Source organism: Esox lucius, chromosome 18 (genome assembly GCF_011004845.1).
Source record: "Esox lucius isolate fEsoLuc1 chromosome 18, fEsoLuc1.pri, whole genome shotgun sequence".
NCBI lineage: Eukaryota > Metazoa > Chordata > Actinopteri > Esociformes > Esocidae > Esox > Esox lucius.
In genome coordinates this window covers 18,364,155-18,378,478 of record NC_047586.1, presented here as the reverse complement: position 1 = coordinate 18,378,478, position 14,324 = coordinate 18,364,155, and the positions used below count along the sequence as shown (strand labels likewise).

Below are 14,324 nucleotides of genomic sequence, written 5' to 3'. Positions count from 1 at the left end.
TTTTGTTCAATTCAATTCATTTCTAATTTCCTTTTTCTATAAATGTGCACAATACATAAGCCATCACAAAGGTTTAAAAAGTAGTGAGTAAAAATGATAGAAGCACTCTTCAATACTGCCTCCAGAATGGTGCAGAAACCTCAGCCACTGCATGAAAGGTCAAGTCCACCCAGGTTCTGTCCTGATCAACACGTCCAAGTCTGCTGGGAGTTGCAGGGATGAGATACAGTGGGGCGAAAAAGTATTTAGTCAGCCACCAATTGTGCAAGTTCTCCCACTTAAAAAGATGAGAGAGGCCTGTAATTTTCATCATAGGTACACTAAACTATGAGAGACAAAATTAGAAAAAAAATCCTGAAAATCTCATTGTAGGATTTTTAACCGCTTGACGCGTACGATCACACCAGTGTGATCAGGCTAGAGTGATCCCTGAAGCGTACGATCACACCGGTCTTGTTTAGAACGCACCATTACCATGCTTAGCTACAAGTAAAGTAACAATGGCTGGTCAGACAGCGCTATTTACTCACATTTCGCTCAAACAGTGTTTATAACTTTATTTCCTGATTGTAATTGTTTCAAGACCACACTATGATATTAACCAGGTAGAAAGCATTCAAATCGGGACAAGAAGTGTTGCTTACGTACCAACAGACAGCCAACACTAATACACAAAAACAAATTATATTAGCGACTACTGTAGAGCATCTTAACATTTCCTGGAAGAGCTGACAACTGATCAAAACCACTGTAAAAACATTTTAGAAGTTGCGTTATCCGTTGTATGCTTTTTATATAGTTTATTAATTTTCACTGCACTGAATTACTGGTCACGCTTTTTTAGCTAGCGGTTAGCTGACGTTTGCTAGCGGTTAGCTGACGTTTGCTAGCTAGCTACAGTTATACATCAACCAACTTTTGCAGCTCTTTGAATTCGAGTCAACGAGAATAACTTGCAATGCAATGTATGTAGTGTTTCTTACCTGGCAAGGTGACTGTTCAAATGCTGGAGTGAGTTAAAATGCTGTAGTGAGTACTGAAGTCACGCGCAAAAAAACTCACGCTGGGGGGTCGGTATGGTATATTTGAAACTCAAGTGTGAAAAGGTTCATGAATTTATTGGTAAATTTCTCTGTAAAATAAGTATTTGGTCACCTACAAACAAGCAAGATTTCTGGCTCTCACAGACCTGTAACTTCTTCTTTAAGAGGCTCCTCTGTCCTCCACTCGTTCCCTGTATTAATGGCACCTGTTATCAGAATAAAAGACACCCGTCCACAACCTTAAACAGTCACACTCCAAACTCCACTATGGCCAAGACCAAAGAGGACACCAGAAACAAAACTGTAGACCTGCACCAGGCTGGGAAGACTGAATCTGCAATAGGTAAGCAGCTTGGTGTGAAGAAATCAACTGTGGGAGCAATTATAAGAAAATGGAAGACATACAAGACCACTGATAATCTCCCTCGATACGGGGCTCCTTGCAAGATCTCACCCCGTGGGGTCAAAATTATCACAAGCAAAAATCCCAGAACCACACCTAGTGAATGACCTGCAGAGAGCTGGGACCAAAGTAACAAAGGCTTCCATCAGCAACACATGCCACCAGGGACTCAAATCCTGCAGTGCCAGACGTGTACCCCTGCTTAAGCAAGTACATGTCCAGGCCCATCTGAGTTTTGCTAGAGAGCATTTGGATGGTCCAGAAGAGGATTGGGAGAATGTCATATGGTCAGATGAAACCAAAATATAAAAACTCAACTTGTCGTGTTTGGAGGAGAAAGAATGCTGGGTTGCATCCAAAGAACACCATACCTAATGTGAAGCATGGAGGTGGAAACACCATACTTTGGGGCTATTTTTATGCAAAGGGACCAGGACGACTAATCTGTGTAAAGGAAAGAATGAATGAGGCCATATATCGTGAGATTTTGAGTGAAAACCTCCTTCCATCAGCTAGGGCATTGGGAGTTGAAAGTTTGTGTTGCCCAGCAACAGCCCCAAAATCACTGCTCTAGAGGAGATCTGCATGGAGGAATGGGCCAAAATACCAGCAACAGTGTGTGAAAACCTTGTGAAGACTTACAGAAAATGTTTGACCTCTGTCATTGCCAAGAAAGGGCATATAACAAAGTATTGAGATTATCTTTTGTTATTGACCAAATACTTTTTTCCCATCATAATTTACCAATAAATTCATAAAAAATCCTACAATGTGATTTTCTGGATATCCTTTCTCATTTTGTCTCTCATAGTTGAAGTGTACCTATGATGAAAATTACAGGCTTCTCTCATCTTTTTAAGTGGGAGAACTTGCACAATTGGTGGCTGACTAAATACTTTTTCGCCCCACTGTACCTGCCTGTAACAGAACAGCAACACTTCACATGACATATGGTGCAAATAATAGCAACTCTTATTGCAATGCAGATGTCTTAAAAGGCAGATTTATCAGTCACATTTGATGATATGAAATGTGAGGGGAAAAAATTGTAATTTGGAGGGATTTAATTCCTGCACCCTGCATTCATGTTTAACAGCAACATGTACCAAAAAATACTTCAATACATCAACATATCATTCAAGTGTTTTTCAAACAGTGTGGTGGATTAGCTCTAGATGCAATTTGAGGAGTTACCAAGGTTGGTGCATAACACAAAAACATTAAAAGAATCTGAGTACTAAACAGATCCTGTCATACCTTCTCGTCTTTCTTTTTTTCTTTAATTATTTCTTTAATTCTCTCTTTAATACCCTTTAATGCCATCATGCATGACTGAGATAGGATGGTAAGATTTTACTGCTTTACATTTTCTTGCTATCCATATTATGCTATAGATCTGAATGACCTGACACTTAGACAAGCCCATTCCAGGCCAATGATATTGAGCCATAGATCCCAGCAACTTGACATAAACACCAATAGGCTGTTGAACAAAGAGGCATTAGAGCAAAGATAAACCCGGCTGGAAGACACATAAATCTGATCCCAGTCACGGTTTTAGATGGTGCCCAACAAAGAGTCAAGGCTACTCTTAATGAATAAGATGCTTGTAAGACAACGGTTCTGTCTCACTGTCTTACACTAAATGTACTGAAAGCATATAGGGAGTGATCCGTTTATAGAGCTTGTTGCAGTGGTGTGAAACATTGGTTACTAGGCTTGTCACTTATTAAAATAATGAATCATGTGTAGCTGTGTGTGTTGTATGTGGTGTGTGGAATATCGAAAACCAATAGCTAAGAGTCAAATCCATTGATGTGAAAAACAACAACAAGATAAGTGAGAATCTTTTTTTTATTAAAGTGAATGCTACAATCATTGCAGTTCTACTTGAGATATAAAAATCCCTTATTATCTGTTGTGTCACTCGCCGCAGAGTTCCAAACTGCCTCTGGAAGCAACATCAGCACAAGAACTGTGCGTTTGGTGCTTCATGAAATGGGTTTTCATGGCCAAGCAGCTGTATGCAAGCCTCACATCAACATGAGTAATGCCAAATGTCTGCGGGAGTTGGGTGAAGCATGCGGCCACTGGACTCCGTAACAGTGGAAAATGCTGAATCACCCTTAACTATCTGGCAGCCTGATGGATGAATCTGGGTGCCGCGGATGCCAGGAGAACGCTAATTACTGGAATGCGTAGTGCCTACTGTAAAGTTTGGTGGAGGAGGGATAATGGTCTGGGGCTGTGTTTCAGGGTTTGGGCTAGGCCCCTTAGTTCCAGTGAAGGGTCATTGTGATTTTATGGATTGCAAAGACATTTTCCAACTTTGTGGCAACAGTTTGGGGAAGGCCCTTTCTTTTTCTAGCATGACTGTGCCCCTGTGCAAAAAATGCGGCCCGTAAAGACATGCTTTGATGAGGTTTGTGTGGAGGAACTTGAGTGGCCTGCGTCTAGTTTGAGAAACAGACGCCACACAGATCCTCAACTGGTAGCTTCAATAAATAGTACCAGCAAAACACCAATCTCAATGTCAGCAGTGAAGAGGAGACCATTTCTTCCTACAGCAGGACAATGACCCAAAGCACAGCTCCAATCTATGCAAGATCTATTTAGGGAAGAAGCAGTCAACTGGTATTTTGTCTATAATAGAGTGGCCAGCGCAGTCACTGAATCTCAACACTATTGAGCTGTTGTGGGAACAACTTGACCGTAAGGGTACTTAAGAAGTGCGCATCAAGCCAATCCAACTTGTGGGAGGTGCTTCTGGAAGCATACAGTTGTGCTCAAAAGTTTGCATACCCTTGGAGAATTGGTAGTATCGGTAATAAAGACCACTGCACTGTTTTCTTTCCTTTCCAAAGTGAGAAACAGAAGGGTTACACATTTCAATTATTCCATATAGACTAAAACTTTGCAGGCTAAAACCCTTAGTATCTAAATTATAGTAAGCCTGAAATATAACAGTTTACGGTTATATTGCGACTGTTTCCAGGTGGATTTTCGAAGTACGCATGTGTTTTGGGTCAGGATAGACAAACACATTTGCAGGCTACAACATACAGTAGTTACGTTATAGTAAGCCTTAACTTATACTGTATACGGTTATATTGCGACTGTTTCTGGCATGGATAAGTTCATCTTCAGTCTCGCTAGCAATTACTCAATTCTTATGATTATTCCTTGGAAGTTAGTAGATACTAATAATGCCTGTTAAAACGGCCAGTGACAAAAGAAATACAGTTCATAGACGCTATGGTGGAGGTAAACATAATAAGAAATGGAGTCCTCAATTGAGAAACGTGTAATAATAATAATAATAATAATAATAATAATAATAATATTACATTTATATAGCGCTTTTCAAAGAACCAAAGACGCTTTATAATACATACATAACAAACAACTACAGATAGAACAATGAGACAAATGGTAGCTAACAAAACAAAAACAAAAAGGGGGGTGGGCCAAACAACATAGGTCTGGGGCTAGGGATAGGCTTGTTTGAACAGATGAGACTTGAGGTGGTGGATGAAGATGGCAACAGATTTGCATGGATTAATTGTTGAAGGGCATTCCAAAGTCTTGCAGCAGCCCATGAAAAAGCCCTGTCTCCAAAGCTCCGCAGCTTGGATCGAGGGATGCTAAGGAGGCCAGCAGTGGCTGAGCGGAGTGACCTGGAGGAATGGTATTGGGGAATAAGGTCCAAGAGATAGGGTGGAGCAAGCTGGTGGAGGGCTTTATACGTGAGAAGAATTTTGAAGTCAATCTGTTTAGATATTGGGAGCCAGTTGAGTTCTTGTAGGATAGGGGTGTTGTGCTGCCAAGATTTGGTATGTGTGAGAAGTCGTGCAGCTGAATGTTGTAGTTTATGAAGAGATGAAGTGTTAATGCCAGAAAGGAGAGAATTGCAATAGTCAAGACGGGCAGAAATGAATGCATGTATTAGGGTTTCAGCGGCAGTGCGAGACAGGGAAGGCTGTAATTTGGCAATACTCCTAAGGTGGAAGGATGAGGATTTGACTGTCTGTTTTATGTGTTGTTGGAAGCTGAGTGAGGAGTCCAGTATGACACCAAGGTTGCGTGCATGAGGGGATGGAGATACAACAGAGTCATCAATATTGAGGGTGAAGTGGTTGCCATGGCGTAGTGGTCAAAGACAGTGCCTCCATGTGGAAGACCTAAGCTCAAATCTATTGAGAGCAACGACATTCATTAATTATTTGTAGTAGATTCCACGATTCTCTCTACTTTTCACTTGATGAAAAAGTTAGTTACCGTCGCCTTTATTGATCGTTATTGTATAAATGTCATTCACGAATGAAAGAAAACGTATGCTGTTTTGCCATGAAAGTTGTAGGGTTTAACGACATAGCCTTTCATGTGGGCGACCGGGTTCGAATCTCGAGATGGCAACCCTTTCTATTGCGGACCGACTGATCTAGGCTTGCCTGGTTTCTTGTTTGGAAAGGAAAGAAAAAGGTGCAGTGGTCCCTTAATTTTTTTCCGGAGGTGTATGTACTGTTTTTAAAGAAAACATGAGTGAGCAGGCAAAACACGTCTTTTATTTCTTATGGGATTCACATTCAACTGTAGATCATAACAGAATAGCACAATCATAAAACAAAACATGGCAACAAAGAAAAAATGAAAGAAATGAACTGACCCCTGTTCAAATGTTTGCATACTGGATTTTTGTTTAAATTCCGTCACTCACAGTTGAAGAGTACCTATGATAGAAATTACAGACTTCTACATGCTTTGTAAGTGGGAAAACCTGCAAAATTGGCAGTGTATCAAATACTTGTTCTCCCCACTGTATATATACAGCTCTGGAAAAAAATGTAAGACCATTACGCCTTTTTCTTTCCTTTCCAAAAAAGTTGAAAAGGAATGTTTTGAGTGAGGAACAGAAGCGTTCAATTTGCAGTGGTCTCTTAATTTTAACCCTTCAGTTCCTCACTCAAAACCTTCCTTTTAAATTTTTTTTGGAAAGGAAAGAAAAATTTGCAAATGTGGTCTCTTAATTCTTTCCGGAGCTGTATATACACAAACATATATACATGTATAAACAAGGTGGTTTACATCCTGAATGTTATATTTATATGCTTTATATCTCCTCACTTCAGTGTTTACATTTCTGTGGTACTACCATACTATGGCGTTGACAGGGACATGTTTGTTGGATGATAGTGTTTACTGCAGTCAGAGACGTTCCCTTGCTGGGTTGTGAGCCATTGTGTCCTTGACATTACATTAAGAGAGGAGACTGACATAATCTCCCAGGTGTGTAGAAATGGGAAACAGGAGTGGCAGGTGAAGGTGTGTGATTGATTTACAGAATTCATTCCACCCCCATGTCATTTGTGCCTCTCTTTTGGCTGAGACAGATCCATATTGAGCAGTGGTGTTATCATGCTACTGCCATAGAGTTGGAGATTGTCATTCCAACACCCCTTTCCCTATGGCTTGTATGTGACAGAATATCCACCATAATCGACTCACTGGGTTTTACACTACTACTCGGAGACCCTTTCTCGAACCAAGAGTTACTGCCCAACTACTTTTTTACATGGTGACTGCTAACCTTTCAGAGGTTATGTGAACTTGGGTTTTCGCTCTATCTTTTCTAACCCAATCACTGATGGAAGCCGATCCTGAGATAGGATAAATCAACAGGGTCGGTTGACAATCAGGGACCGTCTTCAAGACAATCCTGCTGGTGTTTCAACAAGAATGATGTGGATAAAAATATGTTTGTGTAATCTTTCCAATCGGATTAAGTTTCAGTCTTCTTGAGTGGCGCAGTGACAGCCCAGTATTGTGTATCACGGCTCAAAGATTTCTTAATGAATATTCTGCCGCCTCCCTCATATAAAATGCCATCTCCAATCTGCCTCTGGATTTCTCTTCTGCTACTTAATCCTACCATGTCCGTTTTTTCCCCCCACATTGTCTTAGAATGCTAACCCATTTCATCGAATATCAACCTAAATACGAAGGACAGTTTATACAGCTTAGATGGAAGGAAAGTTGATGTAAAATCAACAATTCTTGGTTCAAGGGGGTGTTCTGTAAAGTTTAGTGTTGTGTGGAAGTTACTGCCCACACTAACTGCTCCAAGCGTCTTTCTTGGCCGTATGTTCTTGACATGCATCACACATGCTTGGCCTACACATCAACACTCCTTGAAGCATGGTGAATTCAAAAAAGCACATTCTGCACAATTTTCCCATGAATTGTTTGGATAACACACAGTTGTGTATCCTTGTCACAGCTGGAACCTCCATCTGCAGACTGCTCCTCTCTCCCTAAATATGATGTGTTTACATTCCCGCATCTTTAATATCATGGACAGTGACTGGGTTCCTGGCATTGGGCCACGGCAAAGAAAGGCTCCGTTTAATTTATTACACTGGAAGTAATACCACCGACAGCATTCATTTTAAAATATGACGGTTCGGCAATTATAAGCATGCAAATTTTAATTTACCCATCCTTTCCCCCTCACCATTAATGTGGCCTTCAATTCTTTGTTGAAGGGTAACATTTCTAAAATGACAGTAATTACTCAGTAGAAAAGTGTAGCTCTCCCATTCATATACACCACAGCGGCACAAATGCCACAAATTCATCCTTGTGTCCTTTTAACAAACACTTAAGATTGGTAATTACGAATATTTGGCTGCAAGGCCGTGACTAGGTTTTTAGATAGTTATAATTATGGTGAAAAACACTGAAGAGCATCAGGGGCTGTTTGCAGCATATGGACCAGCACATGAGCACATATGGTATTTATTTACTGCTATGCAGCCCCAATATTATTCAATGTTTTGTGGGAATGTGTGTGGGGAGCAATTAGAAGTGCCGGTTCTGGCTGTGCTGTTATTAAAAACAATCATGCATCAGCAGGAGGAGTTTGTAATTCTCATTGATTTGTTTCATGTTCAAGAATTCAGAGCTCATTCTTGAGGGGAGGGGGTTCTTTAGGAGCAAGTGAGAACACAGGTGGCGTGCATGGTTGTGTGTGTGTGTGCATTCGGAGGTTCAGGTTGCAGACAGAGGTGGCCCAGGACATACACAGAGTAATAGTGACTTCCATTTCTTGCGTGAGTGCAAAGAGACTGAGGAGGACCAGTGCAACCTGCTGTTTTTGGGTGATCACATTTTACACCACCACACCACAACCTGGACCATAAACGCTGGATCCTCTTGGCAGAAGTTGCAGTACAGTACCTGCCAAAAGTACATTAAAAGCCAGATGCACATGCTGTAATAAACTGGTTAAATCGGGCTAGGGCTTGCCGGTGCTGTAACTCTACACCTATGGTCCAAATGAATGCCAGAAATGGCAAATTTCCATGTGTCGTTCTATATAAATATTAGAGAAAAGGGGTGTCCAACATTTTGTCTCTTTTTTGTCTTTACCTTTACAACTGGCTTCCAATAATTGGGGATCTTTATGAGTCAATCAAGTTTACAAATGTGTTGTCACATTAGTATTTAAACATACATATTTTTTGAATGTTTTTTTTTTTTTGACTGAACTTTTGTTGTCAAGATCATTTCTGTATAGGAGCAACAGGGCCACCATGTCAGAAACGTTGGAGTTTTGCAATCACTGGTAAACAACTTGTTTCCTTTTTTAAGCAGTAGTAATTTCTTACTTCTTCTAATTTCTTATTTCTTGATTGGCTGTTGGTGTTAGGGTATCATTTATTGGCTGTTGGTAGAACAAAAATTCTTGCTGTATAAAAAAACAGCAAAGAGTAAAAAACATAAATCCCTTCATCAATGCAATTCTTCTGTTTAATAACTCCAAACCTTCTCGATAGTACTGAATACTAACCCCCAGTCGGCGTCACTGGATAGAGGTGTGTCTTAAGGCCTGCTTTAAAAGCAGTTTGGTAGTAGATTTTATTTTAAAGCATATACAACTTTGTATTTTAGTGCACCATCAAGAACTCACATGCTCCCAGACTTTTCATTGTATATTGCCCATTAAGAGAAGCAAGGCTTGCTTCTGCTTTTGTATTCAAAGTGGTTAAAAGAATGGGTAAATTCTTAAAGTTTAACACCCAGCCCATTGGTCAAACAGTCATCTAGACTCAATTAAATTTCTGCTGCTTTGGGACAATGTGCTTTCACTGTCCATTGTGCTCAGAGTAGCGGGAAAGAAATATGTTTTATTTTTGTGCAACACGTCGAAATGCAATTACTGAAAAACACTTTCTTGAAAGCATCGTCTGCTATTGTTAAAGACAGCGTATAGAACTCTGTGCTGATAGTAAACATAATTTTTTTGTGGAATGAAGTTGGGGACAATGACATGTATTTGGGCTGACATTCATTAAAGTGTTTAGATATGTAGTCTATGTATCCAAAAATACTTGGAAATACACATACAGTTAACCAGGAGATTGATCCGGTCCAGGGAACAGAAGAGAAAACTATAAAAGATATTTGTTAACAAACAGAAATAGAACCGTCACCGTACAGTGTTCTGGAATAAAACTATTAGAATGGGAACCTGTATATAACGTTATTTTACATTCCAAAATGAAATATAATGTAGAGCTCCAAAATACAGGAATAAATCGCACATGCTGAACACCCCTTCTGTCAGTCTATGAAATGTTTCCTTCTAGTGTCAGCAATGCCAGTTGAAAATAATTTCCAGTATGTGCCTCTACATGTAGGCTGTACCAAAATAAATAGGGCGTACTAGGATGCTGTAATCGAATGGCTGGACATTGATTATCACTATTCGGGACATTTTCCTTTGTCAAAGAGTAAGACACACCCATTGGTGGACAGTCTCTGGATGAAAGGATTTGGATGGACACCAATAGAGGTGTGATGGCTGATAAAATAAATTAATGTTATTGTGCGGATTCAACTGTCATGTTCTGATTTCCTTTAATTCCCAGGGCTAAGAATTCCAAAATGCTGTTATTCTTTACTGGTTACATTTTACTGGGAGGTGTAGAAATGTCTGCCGGATGGCTTCAGATTTCGCTTTGTTGATTCATACATGAATATGTGGGAGCATTCCTGCTGTTTGATTCTTTCTTTTAGCCAAGGTGAAGTGAATACATTTGGTGGATTTTGGGGGATTTAGTGAGATCGTCTGTCTTAAATAGTAAATCTAGATTTAGAAATGGGAGGTTTTGAATGATTGACCTGCTGTACATAATACAGCATGTGCATCAGTGCAGTCATCAGTGCAATAGGCTGACTATATTTTAGTCAGGCACAATTTTATTACATTGATGATTGCTGGTATTACTATATGATAAATTATATAATCATTGCTTAACTGTAATACACAATTTTAAATAGAGACAACTGCATTCCTTTTAATTTAGGTCAATATTTGCACTTTAAAAATGTAATTGTTTATAGTAAAAGTACTTACGCCTACATGTTTTATCTTGAGTTAACAAATTGCCCATCCTTAATCTTCGATTGTGACCTAATACATTGAATTCTAGGATAAACATTTCAAGGATCAGCTGTTTTGACATAGTCTTTAATAATTGAATAACAAAGACTTATGACAAATTGATGTTTCTTATTGAAAATATTAATATGAGGCAGTCAGATTATAAGTATACACATATTGCAAGTATATTTCTCTTATTTTACTCTCTGATTGTCACGTTTAGCTAAGTTGTGAGTGGTTAAATACCCCAATCTATGTATATGGGCTAACTGGGCCCCAAAGTAATAGCCCTGCTGTAGCCTACTGATGGTAAAGATAATTTAGAAGACATATTTTAAATTGGAGAATAATTGAATCATGTTTTCAAGGATAGTTAAATATTCTGTCTTAATCATTTTCATTTTGTATTTATTAACCACAACATTTTAAGATGATTTTCTTTATTGATGTTTGGCTCTGCCCATATGAACCTGTTACCCAGCTAACTCTGATCCCGGTCTGGAACCTTTTTTTAGGTTCAAAGGACATCCATAGTCTCTCCATATTGTCCACTCATTCGAGCTATCTAGTATATTATTCTGTATTTTAGTAGATATTATTTATTGTCTTGCTGAGCATATCATAGGTCGTATTAAGGGTTTGATGCTCCCACTGGCATAACACAGAGCCTTTGATAAAGAGACAGGGTCATGGTAATTGGCAATAGATAAAGTAAACTTACCCAAAACAATTTGTCATGGTCAACAAAATGTATTTGAATGTGTATGTATTTTTAAATTCATTCTTTATGTTCCAGTGTTTCCCACTCAGACTTATTGTATGCTCAAATGACAGTGACTTTCATCATAGGTCATCCTGCAGGTGGTTCTGAAAGGAATTAAGGGAAACCACTGAGTCTAATCAAGGGAGTAGTTTCTCTCATGGTTGAAAATGGGCCTATTCTGTGTTATGTCAACAATACTGAGGTAATGGTGAGGAAAAGGTGGATTGAAGGGATAACTGATGTTTATACATCTGCTTTATCTGTCTGCTTTTTATCCTTACTCTCTGCTTCCGATGTGTTGTTTTTCAGCATTGAAATGTGTGTTTTGTTTTTAAGAAAACATTAATTGACACACTGCTACTAAATGCTTTAAGACAGCATAGGGCCATTCATTGCATGATGCCCGTCATTTCAAGCGGATGGCAAGGTTTTGGGGCGGTGAGTTGCTCGACCACCCACAAACCCTGCAAGCAAGAACAAGTTCATCGCACCACAACACTTACAGCACTGTTATTCCTCGGCTAAGACCTCACAGAGTGGACAGAAGTGCCCTAAAATGAGACTTGATGCAGCTTCTAGTCCATCTGAAGCTTCATTGTCTATCAGCATAGAAATACTTAATGCCCAGTAAATAAGTATTAAATTCCTCCTGCTGCACAACCACAAAGTGCGCAAGACGCCTGACATCATGTGCTTAACTGAAACCTGGCTTCATCCTTAGGTCCACTCAGCCCTAAATTTGCCTTGCTCATCAGGGTACAGGTAAGTCCTGCAACACTGCCCGGAGAGATTTTTTAGCCAACATACATTTAACCTTCTTCAGCAATATGCATGTCTGTATGCTTGGTGTGTCACACAGGACTTATTTCCCCCCTAACCAAGTCCAAGCATCATATGATTCTAGAACTGGAAAAGCACTGACCTACTCTGTTTGTCCTAGTCAGAGACGTGGTCCAGCGTTCTATGCTGCAGTGTTCGGTGCACATGTGCTGCTGCAAAATGGATTTGAATGTGGCCCACAGCTCTTTCTGCATCTCCTCTACCTCCCCCCACTTCCCTTTCAAATGAAGCTTAAGCATTTAGCAGCACCAAATCTAGGCCTGTATTCCAACAGTCACTCAAATTATGAACATCTGCACTCAGCCCTATGATCAGTGGCCCCGGCAGCTGCAATCTTGTATGCACCGTGCATACATTTTTAAATATATATCTTGAAAAAATAATTGTGACAACAGCAGATCCTGTCTTTGTGTTATGTTTTCATTGAATAACATGCTTTTGATGCATTTTTGACAGTGCCCACTCAATAATGTTAGCCTAAGCCAATGAACACTCAAGCCGTTTGACATTTGAAGGCAGATGATTGGTGTTAACATCACTGGCTCATGGCTACAGGTCATTGCATGATAAACATTTTGGTGCTTTTACTGTTACTGATGTTGGCAACATTGGATTTAGCTAACCAGTATTTTATGCGCAAAGAAGTAACCTAGAAATGAGCAAACGAAAACAACTGTACTTTTTTCCAGCTTTTGTAAATAGAAAGCAAACGATGATGCAAGAGTTTAATGCAACAGGGAGACGCAGAATTAACTTCAAATAGTTCGGAAGGCTATTTCATTTTTTCCCCCTCATCTAGCCCTTCGGATTGTTTATTGAGCATCTTGGTTTGGTCTTGCTGTTCCATATTGTTGTTACTAGCTTTAGGCCTAACTGTTCCCATGATGATGCTGCTAAATGAGGGAATCCGTTGCTTTTGCACTTAATGTTAACTTTTGCACATTTCTCTGGGCTATAAAAACAACAACTATATGAATCTGACTCTCTTGCTCGCTCGCTGAGTAGACTGCATGTGCGGGCGCGTGGGAACCTAGGTTGGCCGGTTCTTGTCCGTACTGTGAACTAGAATCCTGCCGGCGCCACTGCCTCTGATCACCCACATCATCAACTATTCCTTCCAGCCTGGGAATGTCCCATCTGCAACTAAAAGCATTGTCATCAGCCCTCGTCTGAAGATGGCAGCCCTGGACCTAGAACTGCTGGAGAACTACAGGCCAATAACTAAACTCCTCTTTCTCTCAAAAGAATTGGAAAGACAGCTCCGGGACAGTCTCAATTGGAGCAACCTATTTGCGAAGCATCTACCCTGCCTGAGAACCATTGTTTTCATATTTCTTTCCTTCACCAGATTTTGTTCAGCACAATGAGGGACGTATACTGAATTGTGAGTTCCGAGTTGTTTTTGGTGCAACTTAAGTGAACTGTGCTCAGCACTGATGTCTTACTAGATTGCACATACATCATGATGAGATTAATTGAGTCACAATTTTTTATTGAGTCACATAGTTCTTTCATGGCATATAGAAAATGTTAACCGTACATTGAATGTGATTAGTTCAGACATTTTCACTGGTTACAGTAGTAATATTTGAAGAATATCAACCTTGCAATGAGATCCTTATTTGAATAAGTTATGAAGTCATCACAACATTGTCATTACATTGTCATTATTGTTGTTCACAATATGTTCGCAATACGCTAAAGAAACATTCAGTGTGTTCAACTGTGTTGCTTGTTTCCAGAGAATTACACCGCTCTGTTCACTTCACTGGCACCAAAACCAATTGAATTTTGAAAGACAAGAAGAAAGAAATCCCAGATATAGAGTGA

The 14,324-nt window shown here is 39.7% G+C and overlaps 1 long non-coding RNA gene across 1 annotated transcript in view; it reads left to right on the top strand.

Annotated features, from left to right (window-relative positions):
* The window catches only part of LOC105024823, a 42,657-nt gene extending 29,920 nt beyond the window's left edge, over window positions 1–12,737 (top strand). Inside the window, exons 2-3 of the long non-coding RNA XR_829083.3 lie at window positions 12,376–12,416; window positions 12,595–12,737. This is a non-coding gene — a long non-coding RNA (uncharacterized LOC105024823). The remainder of the gene's footprint in view (window positions 1–12,375; window positions 12,417–12,594) is intronic.
* The last annotated feature ends 1,587 nt before the right edge of the window (window positions 12,738–14,324 follow it).